At 41.0% G+C, this 14114-nt stretch overlaps 1 long non-coding RNA gene across 1 annotated transcript; it reads left to right on the top strand.

Moving 5' to 3' along the window:
• Positions 1-10088: 10088 nt before the first annotated feature.
• LOC119851796 lies at positions 10089-13311 on the top strand. The gene is made up of 3 exons (XR_005291402.2): positions 10089-10219; positions 11898-11948; positions 12411-13311. It is a non-coding gene; the product is annotated as an uncharacterized LOC119851796 (long non-coding RNA).
• Positions 13312-14114: the final 803 nt, after the last annotated feature.

A 14114-nucleotide genomic window follows, 5' to 3' on the forward strand; every position in this document is an offset into this window, starting at 1 on the left:
TATCTGTAAGCAAGGACTGGCCTGTCTTCCAGGATCTGCTCAGAGACTCGTTCACCTGCACATCTACCAATGTACATTGGCCAAACCGGACAATCTCTACACAAAAGAATAAATGGACACAAATCAGATGTTAAGAATTATAATCCATTTTTTCATGTTGTGTGTTTTTATATATATATATTTATTGTGACAGGGTCAGGCCAGATGGCTACAGGAGAGTGATAGAAGGCAGATATATTAGCCCCAGGTTAAGTAGATCCCTTTTCCCTGGATAAGGTAACAGGGAAAGTTCCAGAACTATCAGGAACTTTTTGGAAACAATTAATGCAGACAGGCTGATTAGAACACCTGAAGCCAGTCAAGAAGCTGCTAGAATCAATTAAGGCAGGCTAACCAGGGAGCCTGGGTTTAAAAAGGAGGTCACTTCAATTTGTGGTGTGCATGTGAGGAGCTGGGAGCAAGAGGTGCAAGAAACAGAGTGAAAAGGCATACTACTGGAAGACTGAGAAGTACAAGCATTATCAGACATCAGGAGGGAGGTCCTGTGGTGAGAATAAAGAAGGTGTTGGGAGGAGGCCATGGGGACGTAGCCCAGGAGTTGTAGCTGTCACGCAGCTGTTACAGGAGCAACTGTAGACAGCTGCAACCCACAGGGCCCTGGGATGGAATCCGGGTGGGCCAGGGTTCCCTCCAATCCTTCCATCCCCCCCTCTGCAAAGACTGGACTTCGGATGAGGTACAAGAACCAGCACCTGGTAACAGAAGGTACTATGCCATCAGGAATGAACACTTGAAGAGCAATCAGTTCTGGATTGCCAGACACTGTCTGGTACCACATTAAAACATAAGGGGAAAGCTATTCTTTTACAAAGAGCAGTAACAACATGTTGCAGTTTTCAGGCCAAGTCTGCATTCGCTGCACACCCAGAACACCTGACTTCTGAGGGAGATCTGAATACACAAAGAATGCAAGAGCAGCCATTGAAGGGGAACTGAAAAGCATGTACTATTTTGTTCCCATATGCATACTAAAATACGGGCTCAACCCCATTGTCTCAACACATACAGAAAGTCAATGAGAGTGCCATACACAGAAAAACTGTAGTATTGGGCCTTATATATATCTATCTCCTTAAAAGAACCCTTACAAATACAGTTACACAAGTTATTTTAAAGCTCAATCCTCCACTCAGTGCTTGAGTTACAGGGTCCAGGCCTGATCAGTTTCCCACTGAAGTAGCAATACTGTCTACTGCAGGTAATTCTCTTTGGTACTATTGCAAGCATTAGTAAAGTACCAGAGCTAGCTGTGCATTGTTCAATATAGATGTACAGAGAAGAGGTTATGGATAATATAGTTGCCATTCCACTTTATACTTTTTTGGGGGTTTTTTTGTTTTGTTTTTTTGCAAAAACTGTAGACTAAGTATTCCCTATCTAAGGATATGCCTATGTTGATGCTGGAGGTGTAATTTCCAGGCCCAGTAGACAACTAGCCCAAGCTCTGATTATTTTTAACAGGCTAGCTCAACCAATCTGAGGCCCTTAGGCACATACAGGGGGTGTTTAAATAAAATAAAGTGTTGGTGGGGGGCGGGAGGAGAGAAGGTTCCTTAAAGAAAAATGGCTATCAGCATACATGAAAGATGAAACAAGTTTTAAATTGTGTTATTCCTCCTCCTCCCAACCTAACAGACATCCGAATTGGTGGATGTGAAATGCTCCAGCTTCAGTGAAGCTACTCCTGTTCTACAAATGAGAAAAGAATAAAGATATAACATTATCTTTCATCCGTTTAGAGTGCATGTATTTATAGCATGTAATGAATATTATTCCTTTTCAGGCAATTCTCTTTGGAGCTATTAGGGAACCAAGTGTGAAAACACTCACTATAGCTGGTTAGAAAATTCAACTAAGTGTATTTTCCTAAAATATGTGGTTTCCAAGCCAAAACATTTCACACAGAGATGTATTCATTCTGACAAAAGTTTTGACAGGAAGGTTTGAGGTCCAGGGCTCTTGGGTCATTTCAGAGCAGAGAAAGAACACAAATTGAAAACCTGACCTTTTTGATCCAAGCGAACATTTAGACAATTCTGTTTGCCAAAAAGGTTTTGTTTTTGTTCCAATGCAAAACAAAAAAAATTGAAACCTCAAAATGTTGACACAAAATGGAGTTGTCCTCTAGTCAGCTCTACTACTCTCAAGTCAAGTAACTCACATACTTAAGTGTCTGTTGGAGTGACCCAAAAGAGCCAATTTACCTACCTAGGTTGATTTTTCCTAATTAAGGGCAAGTAAAGTCTATGACTCAGGGGTTGCTAAGCATGACAGAAGTCCATGGACTTGCAGTGATTCTTTGGAATTCTTCTGTACGTTAGAGAGCTTTGCCCCCTTACAAAGCCAGTTGGAATTGCATCCCATAATCCTGAACATCCTGCAAGATCCATGATCTAATGTCATCTCCAGGGATCCACAATAACTGAACCTTTTCATTCACACAGAGGCCCTATTACTTTTATAGATGATCCCTCTTCCAATCCTGACTATTAAAAAAAAAAGTGTCTGCAACCCTAAAACCAAACTACCATGACTTTAGCCTTTGGAATCCAAGAGATTTAGTGTTGTTAATTTTCTTGGCGTCTACTGATTGCTGGGCATGATAGAAGTCTAGATATCGCATAAGAAAATGAAGTACTGTCATGCGGTTTTTATGAGGCTATAATACAGTTAGTTGATAAACTACAAAGCTGGAGGCAAAGTAAACTGTCCCATCAGGGAACAGGATTATTGCCTCATAAAACAGCACAATGGTATTATTTTGCTATTGCACTCCAAGCAGTTAAAAATTGATTTAATTCTACTCCCTGCCCTCCCCCATTCAACTTGTTCTTACTGGAATTCCAGGAAGAGAAAGCTTCTCAAACCTGCAGTGGCTCAATGATAGGCCACAGTTAGATCTCCAAAAAAAAAAAAAAAACCAGGGCATTCCAGAAGTTACAGCTGAACAGTCAACCTTAGAACATGCCTCTTTGAGCATGACTTATATTAGGAACTCTATGTTGTAATTCTACAATGAATATTTAACAATATACAGTGGCAAGCTACCATTTCTTTGGCACAAGTCCTATTTAAAATGGTTCCATTGTGGGCAACATTCACCCATGAAGAGGGCCAGCACAAGGCCTATTCTGGTTGACATACCATTGGGTCCCTGTTTTTAGTAACTGTGTTTAAGTGAGGTGCTCAGATCCATCCACAAAAAAGTTATGGTTCCATATTTTTGTCCCTCTTATTTGCTTAATTGCCTTATTACCACAATAGTGGGGCCCTAAGTACAGTGCCACAATCCATATTACAACTTTGTTTCATATATTAGACGCACAAAATTATTGAATGTATTGATCTCTCATACTCTGTCACTACCTATTATTCTTCACCAGTCATTGTTAGTCACTTTAGTCATCAAGATGAGTGCTTAGTCCAAATTGCACAATGTGTAGTCTCATGTATATTTGTGAACCTTGTTTAATTAGTTATCTTAGTGCCATGGCTCGTGGTGGGTACATTAAGTGCCTGGTTTATACCCACCACTTCTAGCTTGTAGTGACGCAAGCATATTCATTCACAAAAGATTAGCCAATTAACAGAGGTCCAGAGTGTTGAAGTGACTTGCCTGGGGTAACACAGCAATTCATTGGCAGAGCTGGATATAGAATTCAGGGGTCCTGAATCCACCTTTGCTAGGTCTACACTTGCATAGTGCCAATATTCTACATGTTACTGTATGTAGCTACACACCACAGTGAAAGGCTCTGGAGGTAGCAGAACATTATATTTTGGGCAGACATAGGAGACAGTGCATGGACATTTAGAGAGCCATCTAGGGTATGTACCCTGGGGGTTCAGGCATTAGGGCACTCTAGTCACCTAAGCTGTGGCTCACTGTCTACGCTGCTATTTACACCAGAGCTAGGTGGCTGTGCAGTGTTTGTCCTCTGCATATCACCACAAGTGTAAATGTATCTTAAGATAACCTGTCAACATTAAGTTTTTTAGGAATCCACTTCTCTTCAACTGAAGTAATAACTAAACTTTCTTCCCAGGAATACTAGACCTCAAAGAAGGTATTAAAGAATTAGGGGGGCAGTTTCTTCTCTAGGCCTCCATTCCTTTTCTTCAATTTCCTCCAGTTTTGTTTTGTTTTTAAAACTACCACCTTCTAGACTTCCAACGTCTTTTTCCACAAAGAAAGTTTTGAGCCCTCAAGCCTTTTCATCTGAACCTATTTGTACTAATTCTTGTATTTCTTCAGTGGATGGATTAATAAGGACTTCACATCTTTGAAAGGTCAAATAAAAGCAGCCATCATTATCTGGGTTAGAGTGGTAACCAGCTCCCACTTCAAGTTTCAAAGAGTGAGGAATCTCCGTATCTTGTGGTCCTACTGCAACAGGACTCTAATTTCAGCATCAGCTCTCTTTAGGTGGTAAAGTTATAGATGTGTTGGCTCACTTAAATATAAAGTTTTCTGAGGAGCCTGTTGGGAATGAAAAAGCCACCAGTAATTACCTCCTCTAGTAAGTTCTTTTTAAAGGCAAAGTCAGTTTTTAATCCAATCTTGTAATGGACTCAGGACATCTTGCAGATTATGTGCTGTATCTAGAGCATCAGACATTCCTATCATACTAAGCTATATTCTAATCCATAAGTACACCCACTTATTTCAATAGGCCTATTAATGGTCTAAGGCAGGGTGGGCAAACTTTTTGGCCTGAGGGCCACATCGGGGTTGCAAAACTGTATGGAGGGCTCAGTAGGGAAGGCTGTTTCTCCCCAAAAAGCCTGGCCCCTGCCCCCTCCCATTTCCTTCCCCAACTGCCCCTTCAGAACCCTTGCCCCATCCAACCCCCCTGCTCCCTGTCCCAACTGCCCCGACCCATATACACACCCCCTGCCTCCTGACAGCCTCCCCGGGACCCTCATGTGTATCCAACGCCACCGTCCCCTGACCGACCACCCCTTCCGCAGAACCTCTGCTCCCTGCTCACCCCCTAGAATCCCCTGCCCCTTATCCACCCCCCACCCCGCTCCCTGCCTCCTTACCATGCTGCTCAGAGCAGCAGGAGCTCGCAGCCCCACCGCCTGGCCAGAGCCAGCCATGCCACCCAGCAAGAGTGGCGGGCCAGAGTGCTGGCGGAGTGGAGAGGTGAGGCTGCGCAGGAGTGGGGACAGCAGGAGAGAGACCGGGGGCTAGCCTCCCTGGCTGGGATCTCAAGGGCTGGGCAGGATGGTCCCATGGGCCAGATGTCTAAGATATGTTCCTAGGTGCTTTCTATGCAGAAAAGAAATGCGCCTTGCCCTAGGAGCTTGCAGTACAGAGTGGGAGTAGAAACGAGATCTCTCAGCATATCCAATAAGCCTGCCAGTATGGGTCAACGGCCGTGGGTTTGTGATACTGTATGGACACCTGGAAAACAAATCTGAGACTACTAGCTCTTTCCTAGTATGTTTATTCAATCAGCAAGAATGAAGCAAATTTTGGTCAATAGAGACCCACACCAAACTCAGATGGGTGAGTCCGATCTCACACCAGCTTTAGACTGCTGTAGCTCCACTGATTTCTCCTGAGCTACACCAGTGCAAAAATAATGAGATCAGAAAAGATGCACTAATAATGAAGAGTTCTGTAACCCATTAATTCCCTTAGCTATCCAGCCTGCCACCCCCCCACTATTTATCAAAAATGGTTTATATACACAGCTTTTTCAAGCAATGCATACTTGTTTTAGATTTGAAGTTTGAAAGTATAATCTAAATTCCATACACACACTGACTTGCATGGACTTACATTTTGTGGCCTTTGAACCAGTTTATAAGCAAGCCTGTCTCAGTCACTGACTTCCTATCAATCATTGTCTCAGCTACTTGAAGCAGCAAACTTTACTTTCCAAGTTGAAGTCTGTTTTGGCTGCTCTTTCCTATTATGTTCAGTACTGAAATCATGAAGATTAAAAACCAGGGACATTTTCTAAAAGTCTGTTCAGATTTGGTTTGTTGGCTAGGAGGTGATTTGATTATATGCCTGCTTATCTTTCTTGTAATCAGTCCAAAAAAAGTCTGCATTTTTCTACTCTGGTTCCATAGTAAAATTTCAATGTCTCAGTTCTGTATTTTCAGCCAGTTAAAACATTGTTTTAGGGCATCAAGTGTCTCCAGTTATTATGAAATAGTATTTAACTTCAGTTTGTTAGCAATATGAATGCGTGTTTGAGTAATGAGTTCAAATAGTCACCACATTGTGAGACATGAACTGAAATGTTTAAAGACATACAAAAAGCAGTTAAGGGCCTAGGTAAGTGAGGTAAATTTTTTGATCCATACTCAAAGCTCAAGTGAACTTTTTTGGATGGAGAAATTGTACTAAATTGGGAATTTAAGTTATTCCCCGATCCTAATGTTGCATTCTCAATATCTAGCTATTGCCAGAGCCCAGAGGTGAAAGCCTGCTTCCTTTGAAGTCAATGACAAAAAACTCATTGATTTCAGTGGGACCACTGAACTCTACCTCTAGGATACAAGGCTATGATAGGATATGAATGTTGTAACCACCCCATTTACAACTCCACAGCCCAAACAATCTCTACTCCTCCCAGCTATCCTTGGGAATGCCTCCATACTGCGCAGTGGCCTTCAGCATACCACCCCTTCACCCTAATGGATTTCTCCCAGCCTCGGTCACATCCCTAACCAACAAAAAACCTCTCACTCTGGTGAACCGTATATGTGCTCCTGCCTTAGCTGCTTCCTCTCGAGTCAAAATAGGTAGCTGAGGAGCCAACAGAGAGCTAATTGGAGACCTGATTTTCACCCACCAGACGCAACATATAGCCATAATGCACCAAAGACTCCCCTGCATGATTCTGAGAGCGGGCGGTATGCACACAGGGTATGGCTGGGTGCAGGAGGAGAAGTTGTGATACAATCCCAAACTCTTCTCACAAACCAAGCTTCACCCACAAATAGGAGATGCCAGTCTCAAATTAGGCAGGTATCATAAGAAAATCAACTATGTTGATCAGTGAAATTGTTAGTTCTGAAGCCTACTTGTGAAAGTTTATCAACATTGCTACCACCACACCAAAAGTTCATGACTCAGAACTGTTATGTTAAGCTATTTGCAGATGATTCAGGCATGTATTTCTGCACTGATTTATTCTTGCTTTATAGTTTAAGAGGCTCTCTCTGCAATCATAAGTGTCAGTCCTGTCTATTTAGATTGCAAGCTCTGTAGGACATCAGCTGTCTTAACATATGTACAGTGCCTGGCACAATGGGACCCGATCTCAGCTCGGGCGTCCTAGATTCTATTGGAATAGAAGTACAAAAGAGGAACTGGAAACTCAGCATACAAACAGATGCTGATGAGAAGTAGTGTTTACACTTTGTCCTCTTCCTTCCTAGAATCTCTCTATTTGAAAGAAAACTGACACTACTTAAAAGGAGTCCAGCACCTTAAAATATTCTCCCCTTAAACACTTGGCTGACCTTACACTACTGTAAGAGCTGTGAAAACTTGGCAGTTGTAGTTCAAAGTTTCTTGCACGTAATTTTGTTCTGTTTTTGTTTGCATAAGTTCCCAAACTTGGACTCTTGAGATTTGGAATATGTTAAAATCCAACATTGCCAAAATTGAATAAAAAATCCTTAGCAGGAACTGTCCAGTTTTGCTTAGATAGAATAAAAAACTAGAACTAAGAAAACCAGCTTTTGCCTTTCTAAAACCTCACTGGTTGAGCTAAGGTTTCCCAGACCTTACCTTGTTGACTCAGATACAGGTCCCATTTTATTCAAGTCACTGAATTTTGAGGATTAAGGGATAGTTTGGATGAAGAGTTCCAGTTCTGGCTAAGCTCCAGTTACCACCACATAATACTAATAGGGAACTGGGGAGGAATTACAGATCCTAGAGGGCACTCCCTAGGACTCTAAACATCATATACAGTAGGTATAGTCATGAAGAGTGCCTGGTTTTCAATAGGACCTCAACCATGCCAACCAGTCTTTGGCCTCCTCGCTGAGGCTTCCAACAAGAGTTCCCATTAGTGACAGTTCTGGGGATGGTTTATGGGACCCATGCTACAAGTGACTGAAAACCACAAAACTCATTTCACTTATGCCACTCAACAGCAGTCAGATGATATCACCTTTTGATTCCTATTGACCTGCATGGAATTCAAGCCAGTGACCTTCAGGAGAAGGCCAATCTTCTGTATCATAACTATTTATTCAGGAAAAAAAATCCGACTTCAAGATATGCATAATTATTGGCACCCAGCATCAACTGCTCTGTAACCAAGCCAGACAGATCCTGAAATCTCTAAATGACTCAAACAGCAGCATTCTCTTAGCAAAAAGAATACTGACTTGCTATGTATTCATCCTCCACTTGCCTGGGGACAGAGTCACAAATCATTTAAAATACATTAAATAGTCTCATTCCAAAACTTCCTAGGGATGGAATTCCATCTGTACCTGGAAAGAAACTTGCATGATGCAAAAACACCCAAGGCAAACCCCTGACCCCAATGAGTGTTGACTTCAATAGAGGCTGGGATTTCACCCCTAATGCCTCAATATGGTAGACATATAAAGCTCTAACAATACATTTCTGGACTAGGAACCATGGTCTCAGGACCTGAAGACTACTATGGACAATAGATAATGGGGTACTTGCTTCACTGAGTACAGGCTCTAGAAGACAGACTTCAAATCCTGTGAGACCAATTCCTTCAAATATAGGAATGGCCAGCTTCCCAAGTCATCAGAGCTCTACAGTGCCACTCATGCAAACTTGAAGACACATCAACATTTGAACAAACAATATGGCTTAACCAGGATTTGGAGAAGCCACATTTACCAATACCTTCTGGCCTACCTCACAGGGATGCTCAGAGTTAAATTGTTTGCAAAGTATTTTAATATCTTCATATAAAGCTGCTTTAGAGGTACAAAATGAGCCAACTGAGGATTTTGTTCTAGAGCAAGGCCTTTTTAGATAGTATACGAGACACACACATGTAATTCCTCATACTCTAGAAGTGTATTCTGCAGACAATGTGCTGTTTTGCTATACTTTTCTGCAATGTCATGGGGCATTTGGAGAGAGACGCATGCCAAATAAAGTTAAAAATGTAACATGCAGTGCTGTAACAATATGTTTAATTGAACACCAGCCCATTGCATACAGTCTCAGAAGATAGCAAAGCCAGCTTCTTGTTTTAAGGAGCCCTACATTTGGTTTCCTTTAATGGTAAGAATTAGGAGTGTTCTGCAATACTGGGGAAATGTGCATTTCTTGTTTTAGGGGAATTTGATTATGTTAATCTTGTTGTGACTGAAAAAGACTAGAGGATACTTGGACAGGTTAAAACTTCAAGTTCTGAAAATTTGAGGGCGAAACAAAAAAAGTCAGGGGTTTGTTTTGGGTCTGGGTTTTTTTGCGCTTTTTTGAGAGAGAAGTGTTCCTATTATTAGTCAGCTCTAATTTTAACAGAGATCTTTGACTTGGGGAATAATCAATTACAGATTCACTTTGCTAATAGAAATGCAATTACAGTATTTAAAAAGCCATCAAGAACTTTAAGTTAAGAATCCACAATGATAAAATAAAAGACAAATAAAATCCCATAAATCGGCCTTCAATACACTCAAAGTTATTCCTTCTAATTTGTGAGTAGACTTTTATTCAGAGGGTTTGAAAGATGTATCTTTAGTATTTAAATTTTAGAGGGTCATTCCACTCTGAAGAGCTAGTTCGTAAAAATGACACCATGGAACTTCTTACTTGATGCATGTGCTCCTTGTGTGTATTCAAAGGCAAGTCTTCTGGCTTAGTCTCACACACACTCACTTTTACTCCTGCTAGCCTTACAGCATCAGTACAGCTATGGGATAGTCAGGTAGATTTTATTTTGGCTTAAAAAAAACAAAATGGCTATCAATAGTAAATTGCAATTCCAGGTAACAATTCTGCAGTCACTTATCCCTCTAATGAGATTGTCCTTAAATATACCAGGGCAGCTCATTTTAGGCAATCACAATGCACAGATGTCATGGAGGGAGTAATTTATCTTGCAGACTTTTCATTACTGCCAATAATGATGCACAAACCAGAGAAAACCCAACTTGAATTTCAGATCCAGACAGAATTTGCAAGGTAGGCAGTTAAATATTTTTATTTGTTTACTGATCAAATCTGATTGGTCTCCTAGAATCACCAAGGCATGAAAAGGAATCCTCACAAAGCCATTTTTCACAGAGCTACTTGGCAGGATACAACCACAATGCACTGTGGTGCTACTTGTTTCATTTTTACCATCAGTCTCTGTACACAAGAAACATCTGAAGACATTTTAGAGGCTCTGTATAATAATTGCACAGATGTAATGCAGTGGAGAATCACCATATGAATTTAAATTCTGATTCTCAAATATACTGACCAAAAAGTGAATGTTGGTTTGTTTTTTAAATTCCGGTCTCTAAACTGGGATATTTGAGGAATATGAACACAAAGGAAGCACTGTAAGAATACAGCCTTACCTCCTGTGGCTTCCAAGCATAAGTCTACCTTTGTATTCCCACTCTGATCAGCTTGCTGTTTTCTCCAACTGTCCTTTTTTTCCATGCACCTTAGTCTACCACTCCTGGATCGACAAATTCCAGTGTTTCTGAATATGTTTATTTCCTGAAGGGAGGCAGCCTTTGACTTAGCAAGGGCTAATACAGAAGTCTAACCATCAGCCAGCAATCTCACACTAGGTATTCAATCTGATTCCAGGTTCATTAGTACTTCAACCCTCAGGCCAAGGAGTTTTCCACTTCTTCAGTGAGCTAGTAGGGGAAACCAGCCCCCCCCAATCTTAGTCCAGGGACTCTGCTCACTCAAATGCTTTGCTGCAATTCTCTGGAGCACTTCTTAGTTTAGCCTCCTTATAAGCCTGTCTCACAGCCCCTTCATAGGGTCCCCATGTATGCATCTGTGTCTAGACCCCTTATCTACTACACATACAGCTATAGGAAAAGCCTTCTCACAACTTCTACCCTGATTCTGGCTTTTATGCAGGAACCTTCCTTTTATTTGCCTTAAAGCCCATCATCTGGAGAAGCACCTAACAAGGCTGAGTCCACATCACTTAAGGGCCTGTCCATCCGGCAACAGATACATTCCAAGTAGATTTGTTTAAGAACTGGAACAAATAATCCTCTGTCTGTTTGTACTGGATTTGCCCAGTTCTACTTGTGATTATATTACCTTGGTTAACTATCTCAGGTGTCTCAGTTACTCATGTAACAAGGCCCTCCAAAGCATAAGTGCCACCCGAGCAGCAGGGCCTTAGGTTCAATTTTAAATCAAGTGGAATCTACTTTCATTTAAAGCTGCAAAATATGATCCCAGAGCCATTGTTCAGGAATAGTCGGATCCAACCCATTTCTAAGTCTAATGAAAGAGCTGTGCAGTGTCCCCTCGTCTTCCTCACAAGGGAGTGACTGATGGAACCAAACAGTCGAGGCTGTAGTAGAGCAAAGGAGACAAGAGGGTTGTATTTTTTTAAGAGTAAGTGCTTTATTCTCATGTTAACTGCAGCTGAGCATAAATAGCAATACAATGTTATGCTGAATACTATGAAAGGGAAATTATTACCAGCACTGAATGATCATTTAACTACAGCAGTAGAAACTAAGCAATTGAATGCAAAAGCATTTCACATAACAGTACTTTAACTGTACAATGCTGTAACCAAAAATATTTCTTGAAAATAAAGGGTGGATAGGGAAAACCATTTATCAGCACAGAAAAGAAAACTAACCTTATTTGCTTTGTTTTGTTTCTATAGTATGGAGAGTCTGATTCTGTAAGCTGTAAAAGGAATACCAGTCAGAGGCAGGTACACCTAGCTCTTACATAATGCTTTTCTTATAAATGGGGAAACTGAGGCAAAGAGGTGCAGTGACTTGCCTATGGTCACCGAGCAGGCCAGTGTTAGAGTCTCCGGATTCCTTGGCTAGTGCTGTGTCCATGAGCCAAAGCTTCCTCTAACTACACATTATTATTAGACCATTTTTAAAGTGGCATAACATAGGACAATAGATGGACAAACCATTTATAAACTAGACAAAATTAAATCTGCAGGGATAGAAGTGGCCAGATCTGATCTGAATGGTCACAGCTCAGTTGAAGTAAATAGTGCTATGCCAATTTACACCATTTGAGGATACAGCTGTGCTCTCTAACGCAGGAGGAGTAGATCAATTGTCAACTAGTACTTTGGCTCAGTTTGGATAATGATCTGAAGTTGTGGGTGTGTCTCCAAAGCTATTTCAACTACCTGAACTTCTTGATGTTGCAGATTTGGGCTGGAATTCTTCAGTAAACAGCTTCTTATTGATATTGTGACACCTATCCCTCAGCTTGCTCCAGCAATACCGCAAGAAAAGCATCTCTTATGCTTCCTACCAATGAAACTAGGAACTGAAGAAGTGTACATTGCCTTGAACACTAGAGCAGTCCATGGAAATATGTTTGCAAGGATCCCAAGAGCCCTTTAGTATATGAATATCCAAACCTTCACTTCCTTATTTTTTGTGTGTGTAGCCTTCAGATGACATGAGAGAAAAGAATAAAAGTACAAACCTGGGTTGCAGTTTATTTTCTTGGATGCTGAAGTCAAATTATTGTTCTAATAAATCTCTCTTGATCACAGGATGAACCTGTGTCTCAGTCACTTAGGATCCAGAGCAGCAGTTAGTAATTCTGCATTTCTGTAGCAAGAGACTTAGGAAGAAGATATAGCTGAAACAGGACTAATGAATTTAGGGAAGAAAGGGAGTTAAGTGGGTCATTACGAAATGATTAGCCATACAGAGGTGACTTTCTGGAGAAACTCCACCAATGGCATGCAGCAGCTGGACTGATTAGTTATATCCTTTCACATGCACTTATGAAATCAAACTGCTTGGGTTCATGGTAATGCTAGGAAAGGACTCATCATTGTCTATGGAGTTTAACAACATTTGATGGATGATGGGAAAACAACATACTTTCTTCGATGCTTCTTTTGAGCCTACAGATAGACTGGCAAAGAGGACAGATTAATTCAGATTGCCTTTCAAGAAGTTTTAAATATCTACATAACAGGATTATGTAAAATGGTTATGCAAAGTGCCTGAGGCAGAACAAACTAGAGAGTGTAAAACACACTATGGCACAAGAAAATAAGCGATGTGTTTACTTTCTTCTCCAGTCTGTCATTGTAGGCTAGTAACAAAAATAGGCTGAGTTCTGTGAATGCTAAGGGGCTCTCCATAGGAAGAGCTATGATAAAGTCAGGTTACTAGGGGATATTGTTCTATATAAGTCTAAACTAAATAATGTAGATCCAATTGTGCTCCCACTGAAGACTGTGGTGTTTTTCCAGTTATTTCAATGGGAGTAGGATAATACTCCTATTCTTGTGTATTATTGGAAAAATAAACCTCATCATGTGGAAGTCTGCTGTGAAAGATAAATGTGCATCAAAGTGGTTAGACTCCTTCAACCTGCAAGAACCCAAATTTGGCACAGAAATAAAAATAAGTCTATAAAAGAAATAAATCTCTCTCTCACACACACCCAACAGAAAACAAGAAGAAATATACAGCAGGAATCTACAATTAATGTGGTGTTTATTTCCTTACAATATATATGATTTTCTTTAACTCTGACACAGACAGTCAACAAGTCAGCTGTGTCCTCCAAGCTGGGACCCCACTGGGCTACTCAGGCAGAGGATCTGGCATTCCTAACTCAGGTCTCTGCATGATTCTATTCAGCACGATCCACAGATTGCCAGGCTGGTCTGGGGGAAGAGAGCCTCAAACCTCTGTGAGATCCAGGAGATTGTCTTCAGAGAAGAGTCACTAGCTCCTTCCTAGGGAAACTCAGAGAAACCGGAAGATCCATGTGGAATCAGCCTTTCTATGGACACAAATTATTGCAGGGGTGAGGAGAAGGATTATCTTAATCACTCCTTTTGTCCCATAAAGTACTTTTGAGTTGGAGAAAGGGGTCAAGA

Source organism: Dermochelys coriacea, chromosome 2 (genome assembly GCF_009764565.3).
Source record: "Dermochelys coriacea isolate rDerCor1 chromosome 2, rDerCor1.pri.v4, whole genome shotgun sequence".
In the NCBI taxonomy this organism is placed as follows: domain Eukaryota; kingdom Metazoa; phylum Chordata; order Testudines; family Dermochelyidae; genus Dermochelys; species Dermochelys coriacea.